Genomic DNA, 15,778 nt, shown 5'->3' on the forward strand with positions numbered 1-15,778 from the left:
AAAAGCTGCACTATATAGCTCTCTCATGCTAGAGGTATCACCCTCCTTGGTGCCTGAAAGGCAAACTAGCTTTTCTAAACTGTAACCTCTCTACATTCCTCACATTCCTCACATTATGTTACGGAAGTGAAATAGCATGAAAAGTGCATCTGAATCTCAGCTGCCTTGAGCCATTTTATCCAAGTTGTAAATCAGCCATGATGCAGCTGTAGATACACATACTATGGCTAAATACAGAGGCAGCTTAACTTCAGTGAGACCTATCAGCTCAGGTGCAGCACAGCACGAGCACTTCCGTGGCCAAGAGAAGCAGGGCAGTATTTAAGCACAGCACAAAATCAGGGCTAGCAAACCCTGTCAGACCTCACCTGGTTTTGTAAGACCCAAACGGGTCCTGCACACTATTACCTTATTGTTACTGGGACCACTGGAGAGAGTGGCTTTGCTGAATCCATCCCAAGTCCCTCTGGTTGTACGCTCAGCCAGAGCTAAAAAGCCCTGAAAAATTCAAGAGTGCCTTCTCTATACCCTACTCCCCCACCCTCTGGGTTTCAAACAAAAAAAGGCACAGTGCAGATTGGCCCTGTGTGGTGCTGTGCCCAAGCGAAGAAGCATACCCCACACAAAAGGGGGAACAAAGTGCAATGCAAGAGTCACAGTGGCCTGCCAAAGCAGAAGCCACTGGCACTTCATAAAATCAGCCATGGCAAAAACAAACCGCTTCCACATGGAGCTTTATCAGGTGTCAATGCAACGTTCTTCTCTGCCAGTACTGGCTGGGGTGATGCAGAGTACTGAAGAGGTGGTGCTGCTGCCATCCAAGAGCAGCACTCTCCTGCAAATGGGTGGCTGTCGCTTGCTCTCCAGCCCCTGCCCTTTCCAGCAACTCTCCAGAGTCCTTTCTCCCATGTGACCTCTCACGGGAGGCAAAAGTCCACCTGGGTGGTACCATTAGATTTTGTAGCTAAAAATGGTCTGGGTTTGCCCTGTTCCACTCAGTATTAGGAGCTCACTGCTGGAGGTACGATCTGAAAACACTTATTTCCCAGGATTTCCTTAGTACCTTTGAAGACCCTGCCATGCCGCACCTTTCAGATATTCCCCACCTGTGCTCATGTGAGAACTCAGGGGACCATACTGCTGACCTCAAACTATTTATCAGTCAAAGAATACCTCAGTGATGAGCAAATGCCATTTGTTCTCTCCTTAAAAAAACCCAAAACAAAACAAAACAACAAAAAAACCTCAAACTCGTTTGCTTGGATCCTTAAGAGATGTAACGAGATCATTCCCTTTTAGTTATGGGTAAGATTTTCCCTAAAATTAGTGCTGGACAAAATTCCCATTAGCTTTGTTTTCAAAACCTCAAATTGCTAATATTTCTCAGCTTTTTAAATAAAATATAATGACACATATCTTCAGCATGCACAGTTCTTCTTAGCAGAATAATCAGACCTGTTCGTGTTTTAAGACTGGCATTTTAAAAGAAACTATAAATGAAACCTCCATAGAAATAAGGATGAAAAGATACACTCCTATTAAAGCCATTGCAGTAACTTCTGTTCCTTGCCAGTGAACCGCACAACCATGAAATTTTGAAGCTAATAAAGTTCAATGGCTAAAGCCCAGCTAAAGCTCAGGAGAGATACAGGGGATGAGATCCAATAAAATAAAATCAACTCTAGGAATACACGTGCATAAAATCCTGTTAAAATCAGGCCTGGTGTTCTCCCATCAAGCCATCTCATTATGCAACAGAATGAAGCTGTAACACTCCCTGCACTTTTGCAAAGAGTAAAGTGGAGTAGATACTGCCAGTTTGCTCAGAATTCATTTATGAAGAAAATTCTTGGTTCTGATGACGTAAAATCCAGTGATCAAACATGAAATCCTTAATAAGATGGTTGAATCCTGCGGACTCTGAAATAAGGGATGTGACCCATGAGTGCTCTTTATAGAGGTTCCTCAGCCTTAACCTTAAGCTTCCAGATTCAGAAGGTTGAGCATGGAGCACTGGTCACACCCACTTGATTTCTGCATTAGGTAGCATAAAATCTAAATATAAGGTTTAGAAATTTACTTCTTATTTAACTCACAAATACATAGGGGTTTTACGTGTCCTTGAATATTTAAATTCTTCTTAAAGAAGAAGAGCAAGAAAAGGCAAGAAGCGATGCATACTAATCAAAAACATCGGTAATCAATTAGTCTATCTATGGGTTGCCGTATCCATGGAAAGAAAGTCACTACTGTGATTGAAATCAATGGAGACACATCAAGCTATCTTTAAATTAGCAGTGTCAGGTACTGTGAGTAGCCTAGCCGTAGCAGCAGGCTGCGACAGGCCCCCTCCTGCACTGAGCATATCTAATTTTGTGGGTCGGTGCACACTGAACTCTGCAGTGCGGAGTTTGAAGGGCTGCAGCTCAGAGCCTCTGCGCTCTGAGGACCTCCGCAACTTGAACAGACCTGCCTCAGGGCTATCCTGTCCTCTCACCAGCACAGAGCGGCACTGTCTGAACAGTGCTCCATCTTTTGACGTGTGACATGGCATTTCAGGCTCTCATCTACACTGAGGAAAATGCCAGCTGGTGACCGACAGAGAGCAAATCCAGCTCCTCTGCCAAAATTCAACTCTTAACTACAGCCGCCTGGGACGAATGTCTTTCCACCTTGAAAAATTTTAATGGCTTCAGATATTTTCTGTTTGGACACCAGAATGAAAGCAAAACTTATGAGGTCTTCCAAGGGACAGGAAGAGAAAGACCACCACAGACCTGCTGTTGAGTTCCCTACTCTGTCTTTCCAAATGCCTACTCTTACCCCTCACTGGGGGATTGTGTGTATTTGTGCAAATTCACCGAGAAGTTCAGTCTAATCGTTTTTGCTAAAGTCCAGTGGCTGGAATTAAAAACTGTGGCCAAGTCAAGGAGATTAGGGCTACCAGCATTTTGACTAAAGCAGCTTGCTCAGCAGTAAGAAGGACATTGAGTTCTTCTTGCAGCTCTTTTCTTTTTTTTTTTTTAAACTCAGTTTTCTTGTTTCAAAATGAAAAGCTCCAGCTCCCTAAAGTAATCTTCCATTTTAGGACTCCAAACATTAATTGAATTCAACTTGAATCCATAGACAGTTTCAATAGAACAAAAAATCTATCCTTTACCAGATTCACTGATTGTGAAACAAATTTTATCCAGCTTCGATCAGTATCTTTTAGCTTCATCTTTAAATAAGAATGGCTTTGACCAGAGTAGGAAACAAACAGCACTCCAACAATATTAAAAAAAATAATCTTGAAATAATAGTTCATTTGTTAGCTTCAAGTTGAATGTTACAGTGCTAAAGACAGAACAGCAATCTACCTGAAGAGACTAAAAAACACCATAATCTAAACTGATTTACAATCCTCTGAAAGAGCACAGGATTATTATTAACAGCAACAACAATTTAAGAGCATATTGCTGCTACTGACTTATACCACTAGCCTGTTGTAAATGCCAAGCAGAATATCATAGCCAAAAATCACCACGACAGTCAAACTGAACCAGCATAGCTTAAGCCACCTTGAATATGAAGTCTGTGATCATGTTTCCCCAGCCAAATATAAAGTACACATTTGAATGGCTGTTCTAGCAAAGCAGCTCTTCTTCAGTCACATCTTTTACTTACTTTGCTTTCAAATTAATTCCAAAGTCATTCTCTTTGGGATAAAAGGGATCTTGGCCTGCGCTACTGATCTCAGCACCTCATTGTCCATGTTTCCATATGCCCAGATGCAAGAGTTATGTTTCCTTTCACATAAAACTTAGTTATGGAAAATGTCACATCCTATTGGTAATTCTGCTCTGCAGCACTGAAATAACATAAATCATCTCATCAAGCAACTACCATTTGCACAGTCATAAACTAGCTAGAGGTGTTCATGATATCCTAAACTTTCTGAGGTTGCAAATTGCTTCATCATTCATTTTCTTTTACCATGGGGCTGAGGGCGGGGAGGTTCCCATCACAAATCAAAGTTCTTGTACTTCTGGCAGCCCAAGCCAGTCAGGTTTGCATCACCTCTCTCCCTGGCTCTTGTACAAAACACAAAGACTCAGCATCGGCAATAAAAAACACACCATAGCTGGGAATAGTCCTCCATTGTCTGAATTGTAGATGCTCACATAGACAGTTAAGGAAAATAAAGCCACAGCTGGCGGGGGTGGGGCACGAGGGGCAGGGAGCTGGGGTTGGGAAGGGAAGGAAGGAGGTTTATATTGAGTTGCCTTTAGACGGTGCTTTTCCAGGGCAAGAGGGCTAAAAAAGGCCAAGCTTCCTGTGGTTCACCCTCCTACAGTAAATAGCAATCATCTGCTGTTAAAAGTGAGAGCAAGGCACTTTGTAAAGTAAGCTTTGCTAGTGTGTGTGCATGTGTGTTTATTTAACTGCATACTATTCTGAAGCTGCTAAGGATAGTCTTGTGGCTAAGTGTTACCTTTAATCTTACTTTCCATTTCTAGCCCTTGTTGATTTTCCAGCCTACTGTCTTACGAACTTCACTTTGCTTTTTAACCACCGTATTTTATTTATGGCACTGAGAAATCCTGTACCTTCCCCTCTTCCGACTTGGAGTGCATGAAAAAGGGATTGTAGAGCCAGATTTGCAGGGAAAAGAAACATGCATGGCATTAATTCAGATTAGGAATATTGATTCAATTTATCAGTTTCCGGATCTGTAGATTGTATATATTCTGTATGTGTTCCGTTTTCTACATACACACAGTTGAGTTGCATTCCTGAGACACAGTATGTAATGCAATAAGCTTATTTTTTATTCTAGAGAGAAAAATGTAAGTTTTCTCTGCACTTTCCAACCCTAGATATGGAGAATACATTGTGCTACTAAAGATAGTAACATTTTTTTTCCATTCATTTTTGTCCTTATTCTTTTACAAACATTTGCTGTATGTGGAAAATGCAAACTGAAGTGTTTGCATGTATCTGATATGATGATGGTGATCTGAAATATACTATAATGCTTTGCATTTTGAAGAAAAACAACTGCATGTGCAAATATCCCAGTGGGAATATGCTTGGACTTTAAACAAACAAACAAACAAACAAATCTATACAAGAACCCCAAGGGGACATCCCATTTCCTGGAAAGTTGTAACCCTGGAGGACTAAAAAGCTAGAAGCAGACAAGTAATTCAGTATGAACTCCAAGGCCAATGCTAGAGCAAACAGCAGTCTTGGAATGCAAAAACAGAGAAGTATCAAAGTGGGGAGATGATCTTACGCAGGCTGGTGAGACAGACTGGAACACTACCTGCCCTTCGGATGCCCATATTTTAAAAACAATATTGGACAGCTAGACAGGGTACAGAAAATCATTACAACCTTTTGGGTGTAAACCTTTTGGCTTTTTCTTTGGGTGGAGTGGCTTGAGAAACAGAAGGGCAGAAAAGAAGCCATGCAGTGAGGGAGCATGATTTGTCTCACAAGAGATGGTGGAAGGGTGACGGGATTACGGTATGAAAGTACTTCACCATTAGAAAATGCTTGGTGCCAAAGTGGTCTTTAGTCTATTGAAAAAAAAAAGGCAGAAAGAAAGCCACCAGTTGGAAGATGAAGACAAATTCAGCAGTGACATTGATTAACCACTGGAGCCAAGCAACCAAAGGAGATAATGGCCTCTCTGCCCCTTAACATCTTCAAGACTTGATGCTTTTTTTTAGCCCAATGTGAATTACATTTCATCCCAGTGCAAGCTGCATTACTCAGCTGAGGTAATGTAATTGTCTGTGATACAAGAAAGGTCATAGGAGATAATCTAACGGTTACTCTTGACGTTGCACTCTATACATGTAGGATAAGGATCTCAAAGCACTCTTAGACATGCGGGACTAAGGAGATACAGCTATTATCCATTGTTGCAGATAAAGAAAGTGAGCCACAGAGGATTAATTCCTCCTTATCTGACTCATGTCAGAATCCTACTGATTGAAATGGTGCTCATATATGAGCATAAAGCTTGCTGAACTTGATCCAACCACTCAAAGAGCTTGATCCTTTGGAGATGGTGAAAGCCAGTCCCTTTAATGTCTATGACAGTGGGAGTTGCTCAGCATGGCCCAGATGATGTTCAGTACTACAACTGAAAGCAATTTGTAATGTATTTTTTTCAGGAGCAGATCCAGAAAGCAGTCCAAGGGCTTCTTAGAAACCCATGCCTACTCATTCACCGGGCCAAAGACAGAAGATGCTCTCTCATCAACTATGTCCACAGTAAGGCCCTACCAAATCCTCATACAACAGCATGCTCTCCCCTTGGTCTGGGTAGCAGTAGCTAGCAACCAGATATTTGCTCCGTGTTACGTGTTTATGAGCTTCAGTTTCTTAGACCAAAATGTGGGAACTCTGCTTGTGGAAAGGGAGTTTCTTTGCAAATACCTGATGACAGAGAAGGTGTCTTTCAATTTCTCTTTCAATTCTTGAGCAATACTGTTCACCCTCCCCTTTAACCTGTACTACAGCTACAGGGGTCAGGTTTCTAAACTGATGAGAAGAATAATTAAAAGAGCTGTTCACCTATCTCCAGCTATCAGTCCCAAGCTTTATTTCCATCCCAGATTAGCACCATTATGTGCTACCTCTGTGAAGAAGCAAAACCCAAGTTATCATTTGGAAATACGTAGGAGATCTTCTGATGCCAGCAGCAGGATGTTTTAAGGATGTCCTGTGAGGAATTTCAGCTTAAAAGTAGAGAAGAATTTACTCAAACCTTGGTTTGAGTTTGGCGATCAAACCAAACACACAACACTTGTGTGCAGAATGTCATTCCCTGAGGTCTCTGAGCCATAAGATAATTATAATCAATCTAGTACTCATTAAGAATGCCTAAACCTTAAATCCCTTATTTTCTTCACGCTAAAGTTCTATGGCAAAAGAGTTCCTGAGAAGCAACCATAACCCCTAATTCCCAAGTAGCCAACTGCGCTTTTGCCACTAAGGGTACTTATCTACTAAGGGTACACTAAGGGATTCCAACTGTGTCACGAAGACACTGCCTTTTCTTCAAACTCCCAGTGTACTGGGTTTAAGAAGTGAAGTTCAGTACAGTTTGCAGAGCAATGACTTGGCCAGGATGCCAAAGGACACACAAAAAAACTTCAGAACCATGCTGCTGTTACGGAAATCACAGCTAGACAAATGTACAGTCTTAATTACAGTAATGCCAGCTTACATGTGATTATTTCAGGATAGTTTGGGGTCAGCTGACGTTCATTTAGAGCATCTGGTTTCCAATTCCTTTTCTTCAGAGCCTGGAGTTAAGCAAAGGAGAGCTGGCAGAGGTAAATTTTATGAATGAAGGTCTATGAGGGGCACAATGTTCTAACTCAAAATAAAAGCACTGGCCACAGCATCTAAAATTATACACAAGACTGTTGTGATCGCTTGACCAATGGAAACTCCCCTGTCCTGCTACATGAAAAAATGAGTTTAATATACTGCAACACAAACAGTCCAGATTACAAGGTCATCCAAGAAGAAAATCTGATATTTATACTTTCATTCTCATCAGTTTTGAAGCCTGGCCCCTATAGCTGGAGAAGGGTATAGAGGGGAGGGTGAAGAATAAATATATATATATATGTATATATATGTTCTAAAAGGAAATGGCAGACTTAACTGACATATTTCAAAGCTGTACATATTTCTTGGGAACAAGAGAAGTCTAGTCAAGCCAAGATTATTTTAGAGTTAAATCTGTTCTCTCAGAGCACTCTCCTGAAAAAGACATGGACATCTCGCGCCTGTAGGATGCAACTTTTAATGTTTCAGTACAGTTTTATTCCTCTTAGCGGGTTTACTAGCACAGGTCAAACCACCACACTAATGCACCTGCCCAGCTTCCGTTTCTGAGCTGATTTGCATCTGGAAGCCCCGGGAGAAGAGCAGAACAAGTTCTTGCTTGCCTGGAAAACACCACAGAGACAGACTTCAGTGGAGGGCGCAGAAGCCAACTTACAGTTATCTTCTGACGCCAGTGTAACCCAACTTCAAATGTATAATTCCAAGGCTTGATTAAATTCCTTTATGCCTTTAAAACAGAAGTTCTTCTGAGAATTTATCCTGCTATGCAACTTCAGTGTACAGTCCAACCCCTTTGCTTTATTAACAATTGATAACAATATTTGTTTTTTGAGGCTTTCCTAAAATATGAACTAACCTAAATGTATTTATTTTTGTAAACTACTAGTTCTGCTAATTGTTCTGCAGTGCTTCTTGCTAGTTCAGGTGTCTGGTACACAGTCACAAGACATGCAATCTGGAGTCCTCTTTACAAGAATTGAGCTGCAAATGATTGTTTTTTCAATAAAAGTTGGTTTCCAAAATAGAGAATACACTGTTTAAAGATGTAATTTGCACTCCCTCATAACTAAAAAGACAATGAAAAATTTTCTCACCACTGTAGTTTAAGAATTTTTAAAAATACCAGCACCTTACTGACATTAAGGCTCCTCTTCCTCTTTTTTTCTTGGTGGCTGTAAACATTACTCAGTTTCAGAGGACTGGAAGGGAAGCAGTCAGAGCCTGATGCACTATAAAAATATTTAAATGCGTTTTATAAACACCTATTTTGAATTTTAATGCATTATGGTCCAGTTTTCTCTACTGTTTGCCAAATATATATATATATATGGAAAACCAATCTAGCACCAAAGGCTTGCAAAAATCTTTCTCCGTATGCTTAAAACTATCCTTGCATAAATGAAGCTTTTCCCTTTGAGTCTAAAACAAAATAAAATAAAACAGGAGGTCAATACACTTTTCTGGCATTTATAATGTAGCTTTTCAATATTAGCAAAGCGTATATTATTTCCACTTTCATATATATTTTATTCCTTCCTTAACAAGCCTTCTACTTTCTTTCCTTTTCTTACCTTTTTTTCCCCCTTTCTTACCTTTTTTCTCTCACTTCCCAACGTAAATAATCGGGTCACCGGAATCATCTTACTGGAGTACATGAGGACTCAAAATAATCACTCCAAGCAACTTTCATAAAGGCAAACTCCTTGTTCACACAGGAATATGAAATAATGAAGAGTACTTGACACAACTCAGATTGTCTTACCACCTGCCATATTGTATATTCCCACCTCTTTGGAAGGCAGAAGCATCCAGGATACCAATGGGGCTATTTGTCCCTTTTTGAAGGCCTTGTGTTGGCTTACACAGCCTCAGATATTCCTTAGATATAGTATTTTCCATATTTTCAAACCATTAACCTTTTAAATAAATAAATAAATAAATAAATAAAAACTACCAGTGTATTCTGCAGCTCCAGAAGCTCATTCCTCAGAACTGTCTTTGTGGAGCTGATGCCTTAATCTAGGGCTGCCTTGTTTTGATAAACTGCTTCTCCCCAACCCCATGTTTTATTTTGTAGGCTTTGTTGGTTTTTTAAAAAGGCACTTAATGATGATCAACACACCATTAATCAATTCAGGCACGCATATTTTGTATTTGATACAATTAACGTCTATCAGCCTATTTCTTGATGGCAGCGTCCACCTCACCATCCTTAGACTAGTGGCTCTTGAAAATAACCAGCCCACCATTATTAATTCCTCTGACATTCTCATAGAACATTTAATCATTATGAATTAACTTTGCATTAATGAGGATGTAATTAATATGCATGCTCACAGGAATTAATGAAGATTTACTAATTAATCAATCCATATAGGTTCTAATTCCCAAGGAATATAAATCAAGTAAATCAAACAAATGTTCCCAAACACCAATCTCATGAAAGGATGCTGTATTTACACAAGTAAACCCAACTAAAATACTGATATTTCAGGGTTCCCCCTCACCTCTTGAGAAGAAATTCCCTAATCCTTTTCTTGAACATCCATTTTGGCAATATGGAAGTTCTCATGGAAATAGCATTCAAACAGCTGTGCTTACATAAGTGCTTCCTAATGCTGCTCAGTGCCCTAATATACAGCACACTTCCTAAGTGACAATGCTGTTTGTTTCTAGTTTCAGCATTTTGTAAATTCTCTGAGTTTGTATATGAAAAGATAAGCACATCATGTGAGTTCCTCCAAAAGTCAACTAACATAACTGTACACAAATTGTAACAAAACAATTCTGTTCATAAATCCAATTTCAATAATAAATCTGAATCTTTTGAGCACTACTCCCCCTCTCCTACCCTGCCCCTCTAGCCTCTCAGTATTATGCTGTAAGGGATAACACATCATTACAATATTAGGCACAAGAGTTTAAACTTCATTTAAACCAGAAGATTGCAAGATCCTCAGTCGTTACAATATAGGTGGAGCTCCATACTAAATGGCGGCATTAAGCTTTACTTCATTATATTAATAGTTCCAACACAAACTTGCGTAATTTATTTTTGTTGGTCAGAAAATGGGAAATCAGATGTCATGGATTGCTATGTCTTTCAAGCTATGAATCCTCTTTCTGCAAAATTACCAGTCCAAATTACAGTCATATAGTAATTCTGAAATTCAATATCTGCAGATATGAACATATCATCCTTCCACAGGCAACAGTCAAAACAGAGCTTGACAGTAAATCTAGAGGGAATATTGTGCCGCATGTGGAACAGCAGCATGCCGTAAGCCCAGCTCCCATTCCAGTGCAGGGCTAGCAGAAGGATGCCACTCTGGTCGCCCGACCAGGGAGATGCTGTGGGAATCCTGTGGCTCAGTTACTGTGCTGCCTTAAAACCTCATTTAGGAACCAAAATTATCTCCTTTCTGTACTCATGGTTTCCCAAAATCACCCATTACAAATACAACTTTCATGTTGAGCTGCCACAAAGCCTGGAAAAAGTCCTGGCTTCTACACCTTTGACTCAGGTACTTCATTTTACTGAAAAGCTATTAACTTGTTGCCCAGAGAGATTTACCTGACTTGTGCCACTTATGTTTTTTCTTACATTTAGATGAACAAGCCATTGTAGGAAATATACCAATGAAAAAAAAAAGTCTGTACTGCTGAAAAAAAAGATCCATTTGTAGTAGAAAAGACCAAGTAAAACAGCATTAAGTGCTGTTGCTGTTTGCTGCTATCTTGTTATCCAGGAACAGCTATCCAACAAGAAGATATTGGAGGCAAAACCATAAATACCTTCTGAGTTTATTTTTTTTTTTAATTACTACTGGTATTCTCCCTCTACTTGGGAGAGCTCTTAACCAACTAACTCTGAAGGAAGAAATCACAAAAGATGGGTCAGCCAGTACAGAAACCTAGGCATGAGCGTCAGCAACGACATTACAGATTTCATGCCCACATCCAAGCCATCCCAGTGGTCCCAATCAAGCACCTGTTGAAGGGTGGGAGAAGAGAATCCAGCAGGACAGCAGCCACTCAATACCGACAGCAGCCGCTCAACACCAACTTCTGGGATTTGTCTGAAAGGATTATCCTATGGTCAAATAGTATAACTTTCCACACTGAGATATTTTTACCTTACTGGTTTTACTTTAAAAAGAATTTATTTTCTAAAGAAAACCATTGCAGATTATCTTGGGAAAAGTTACCTACACTGCCAAGTTATTTTGTTTGCTGTCTGTCTCATGTTCTTTAAAAACCCACACGCCATATCCTCCTAAAAGGCCTCCATTTCTTTCTCTTTGCCACATTGGAAATTCCTCACTTAAAGTTAACTAGCATTCAGAAAATAGCTACACTAGAAAGCTTAGCACAGCAAATTAGTCTGAAGTAGGTGTCTCACTGGGCCGGGGTCAGTATGGAGACTTAATCTGGAAACCAGTTTCCACAGACATAAATTAAATTTTAAAGGCCTGGAAGACATGTTCACAAATGATTCATGTAATTTAAATCAGCCCCTTTGCATTGCTGAGATTTAGGAATGTTTGCGTAGTTTTGTTTGTTTTTTTTTTTTTAATTCATTGCTTCCTGCATGGTCCCTTGAAAAAAAAGAAAAAACTAAAAACATCCAACCAACAGCTGTATATCATTGTTCTGCAGGTTTCAGAGAGAGGAAAAGAAGCTGCTTGGTTCACAATCAACATTCACCACAGGCAATAGGCACTGATCTACTAGCCTCAGACTTCTAGTTCTGAATTATTCACAAAAAGCCACTTGCATTTCAATGGTCAGACAATAGTGCTCCTAAGCTCTTAATTAAGGTCACCAATCAAAATGGAAAAACTCAGAAGGAGGACAAATCGCTTTGCAGGAAACTTTATGGTAAATTAAAAACATTTATAAATTCAGAGAGACATTGCAATCTTGACCTGACATAAGGCTGAAACAGTTGCAGTTTGAGACAGCTTTTGTTCATACAACAGCTGCCACAGCCAAACCATTTTTTCCATTTTGAAGGATTCCCAGAGCTTCCTCAGAGGCCCATCGGCACTGGAAGTGGTTGATATTAACCTGATGAGTGGCACTTTTTAACATGCCTGCAGTGTATCTGTAAATGAAAGGCTGGCTTCAAGTCAGGGACAGTCTGGTCCAGCCAGGAATGGTTAACTGGAAGTTGGAGTACCTCCGTCCTCCACAGGACAATTCTATAAGGAACCAAGAAATTTTAACCTAAATATTAGATGTCCATTACCTGGATCTGGGTCATAAACAAAACCACATATCTTTGGCTACCTGCAGTTGTCTTCTGTACATTCTTCTACAAATCATGAAATCCTGATGATGATGATGTCTAAGGAAAGACCTACCACCGCTTTCACCAGGCTAGGATTTTACCCATTGTGTATAGCGAGTAGATCAAAGTGAGTTACACATGTGGTTTCTGGATTCCTCTGAGACCAGAAAAAGAAATCCAAGTGACCTTCAACGGATGGAAAAGAAATTAAAGGGGAAATGCTATAATTTTAGTTTGAATCCATCCTAAGACAGCTAGAGAAAACCATGAGAGCATTATATTCCTACCCCATTACAAACCAAAATCTTACCCAAAAAAATAGGATTTTTAACTATCATATTAAGTTTTTTAAATCTAGAAGAACCCTGAAATGAACATTTCTTGTCCCATTCCTTCGATGATCCAGAGATATGCAGGTGAAAAATCTACCACCCAGTAGTTCTCAGCTATTTTCCATTGACCCATTGCCATTCCTCTCTTAGGAATTCTCCATTAAAGCACCAAAAACCTGAACTGATACAGAAAATGTTCTACCCTTTCTTGAAGATGACACCTGCAAAGTTGTATGCTCTTGTGTGTCTGCAACCTCAAATAAAAAGAAAAAGAAAAAAAAGAAAAGCTTTGCTGTCAAACCTGCTAATACTTAATGCAGGGTTCAGTACATTGTTCAGCTACAAGTACCACTTTTTGGTAAAGCAAAACTAATTATTACACTTGCTATGCATTATCAACTGGAAAATCTTCTTCCATAGTAATTGCCCCCGAACAAAAATTGAGGCTTCCAGAAGACTGAAGATATTCTTGTGTAACCAAGGCCATGCACAGGTCTTTGCACAAATATTCAAACTCCCTTTCTGCCTAAGGCTCAGGAACATTCAGGGACCAGAAAACAGATTCGATGTTCAAATAATTTATTTTAAGTAACATCATTTTTTAATATATTGCCTGAATAAATACTTCCGTCTATATCACACCATCAAAGAATATCGAATATGAAAAATCTGGCTTTCTGGCCAAGCCATGTTATCACTTCAAGATTAATAGTTTTCTTTAATACAATAAATATTTCAGAACACAGAACTTGCGTAATAATCAGCTCTTTTAAAGACTGGGGCTTTTTTAATCTACTCCATGTCAAACAGGGACATTTACAATGAAGTACAAAGTTCCATTAAGAGTTCTTTAGGAAGGAGAGATTAAATTGGCTTCCAAGGTCTGGTTAGCCATATATATGTTTCTCTGTGCAAGAGTTCTTCATCCCACTAAAACTTTTGATAGTGAGGCTGTGGTCATCCATAAATTAATAACTCAGCATCAAGATAATTTATTGAAGTAACTCAAGTTAAAACAAATACATAAAGGCTGAAGTTACGCCTTGCTATTTCAGCTGCCAACACTGACATCCAGCACTTCTTTTTCCTTTTCCTTTTTTAATTACCAAGAATATATTTTAGAAATTTTATTAAGTAAAAAATTAAGGAGGACATGACAAATGTTGTATTAAATCAACTCCTTTACACCACTCAATGATTCCTATCTTTGTCCCTGTACCATGTCAAGGAGCAGTTTAGGCCTCCTATTAAAGCAGTTAGCAGGCACTTCATTACACCCCTTTTTTGATATGGAGTTTCCATTAAGCAAATACTTCTCACTTAGATGTTTCTTTCTTTGTCTTGTATTTCCCTAGCTATGGATTAGCAACTTCTAAAGGGACTGCAGTAAGAAAACCATAAAAAAATGTGGCTTAGCATGATGTCCTTGATTAGGCTCTGTGAAAAGAGGAAATTACAGCTGAGAGTCACAGCTTGCTACTCTATATTCAATTAGGACAGGCTTCTACAAAGAAGCTGTGGTTCATGCAGGATGTGCAGTTATCTAATACAGCCTGATTCTGGCAGCAGAACAATTAGAATGCAAAGCATAACTTAAAACAGGCTCTAGGAATATTTTTTTTCTTTTGGCTGTGACATCTTCAGCAGACTTAAAACAGCAGTCATCAGATTGTATCCTATGCTGAAATTCCAAACTCATATTCTGAAACCGAATGCAGCTTTTAAAATACTTAACAATGACAAAATTGAATATGATATGACTGAAGAAAGCAAACAGAGAAGGGCTTTGATGCCTACACACGCACAGATGTACAAAATCTAAGGGAAAAATAAATGCTATATTTAAGCACAACATCCTAAAATTGACCTCTCTTCTGTGGTTAGCTCAAAGCAGGCTCTTGTATCAACTAATAGGTCGATAACATGTTCAAGGTGTGCAATGCTCAAACACACCAACAACGATAATAAATCTTGCACATCTCCCTTTTTTTGCATGACTTGCTTTTAGCGAAGATTGTAAGAATCTGGCAGCATTTTCTTACCTAACAATAATTATCACCCTTTCTCCCCAGCTGGTCTGCACGGCTTCCTGATGAGGTGGCCTTGCTGCAGAGTATAGTGCAAAGTCAAGTCACACGTAAATTAAAATACCTCTCTTCCTACACGTTTCCACCCTGGGGCTATTTTTTCCTCCAGACACACATTCTTAAGCAGTCTTCTGTTTCACTGATGATAGCTCAGGTACTTCAGTGGCAGCTTGAATGACCACGTGAAGGAAACACAACACCCAAACAACTTCCATCTCCGGAAGTCTGTAAATTGCCTCCTGCCAAGAGCTAGGTAAGTATACTGGAAAATATCACTCTGGTTTTGCCTTATTATATTCTTTTCCTGCTATTGGCCACTCTTAGAGACAGAGTGCTGTACTAGATTGACGTTTGTGTGGATCTGGGACATTCCTAATCATGCATGCTGTGCTCCTGCACTCTGGTCTGCTTGTCTATTGCAAGGGGGAAAGAGTTCAAATCCTGCCCCTGATATAAGGAGTATCCTTTTGTCCTTCCATTCTTAACTTGTAGAGTTGCCAGCAGTTGTATTATTCTTCCCCAATTCTGTTTCTGCTATAATTTTTTATCTTTCAATATTATTTTCAATAAAAATACCAATAAAAATATACTTCAAGGAGAACATCAAGTTGGGCTGTTGGATATTATCCAATAATCCAAAAGAAGCGTGGAGTCTTCATTCATTTCAAAACCAACCAGCTAACAAGCTACAGTGACGAGCCAACTAAACA

The 15,778-nt window shown here is 39.4% G+C and overlaps 1 protein-coding gene across 1 annotated transcript in view; it reads right to left on the minus strand.

The window, feature by feature from the left end:
- The window catches only part of PHEX (phosphate regulating endopeptidase X-linked), a 105,641-nt gene that overhangs the window by 82,851 nt on the left and 7,012 nt on the right, over window positions 1-15,778 (minus strand). The window lies entirely within an intron of this gene.

This window comes from Numenius arquata, chromosome 1, assembly GCF_964106895.1.
Source record: "Numenius arquata chromosome 1, bNumArq3.hap1.1, whole genome shotgun sequence".
Lineage (NCBI taxonomy): Eukaryota > Metazoa > Chordata > Aves > Charadriiformes > Scolopacidae > Numenius > Numenius arquata.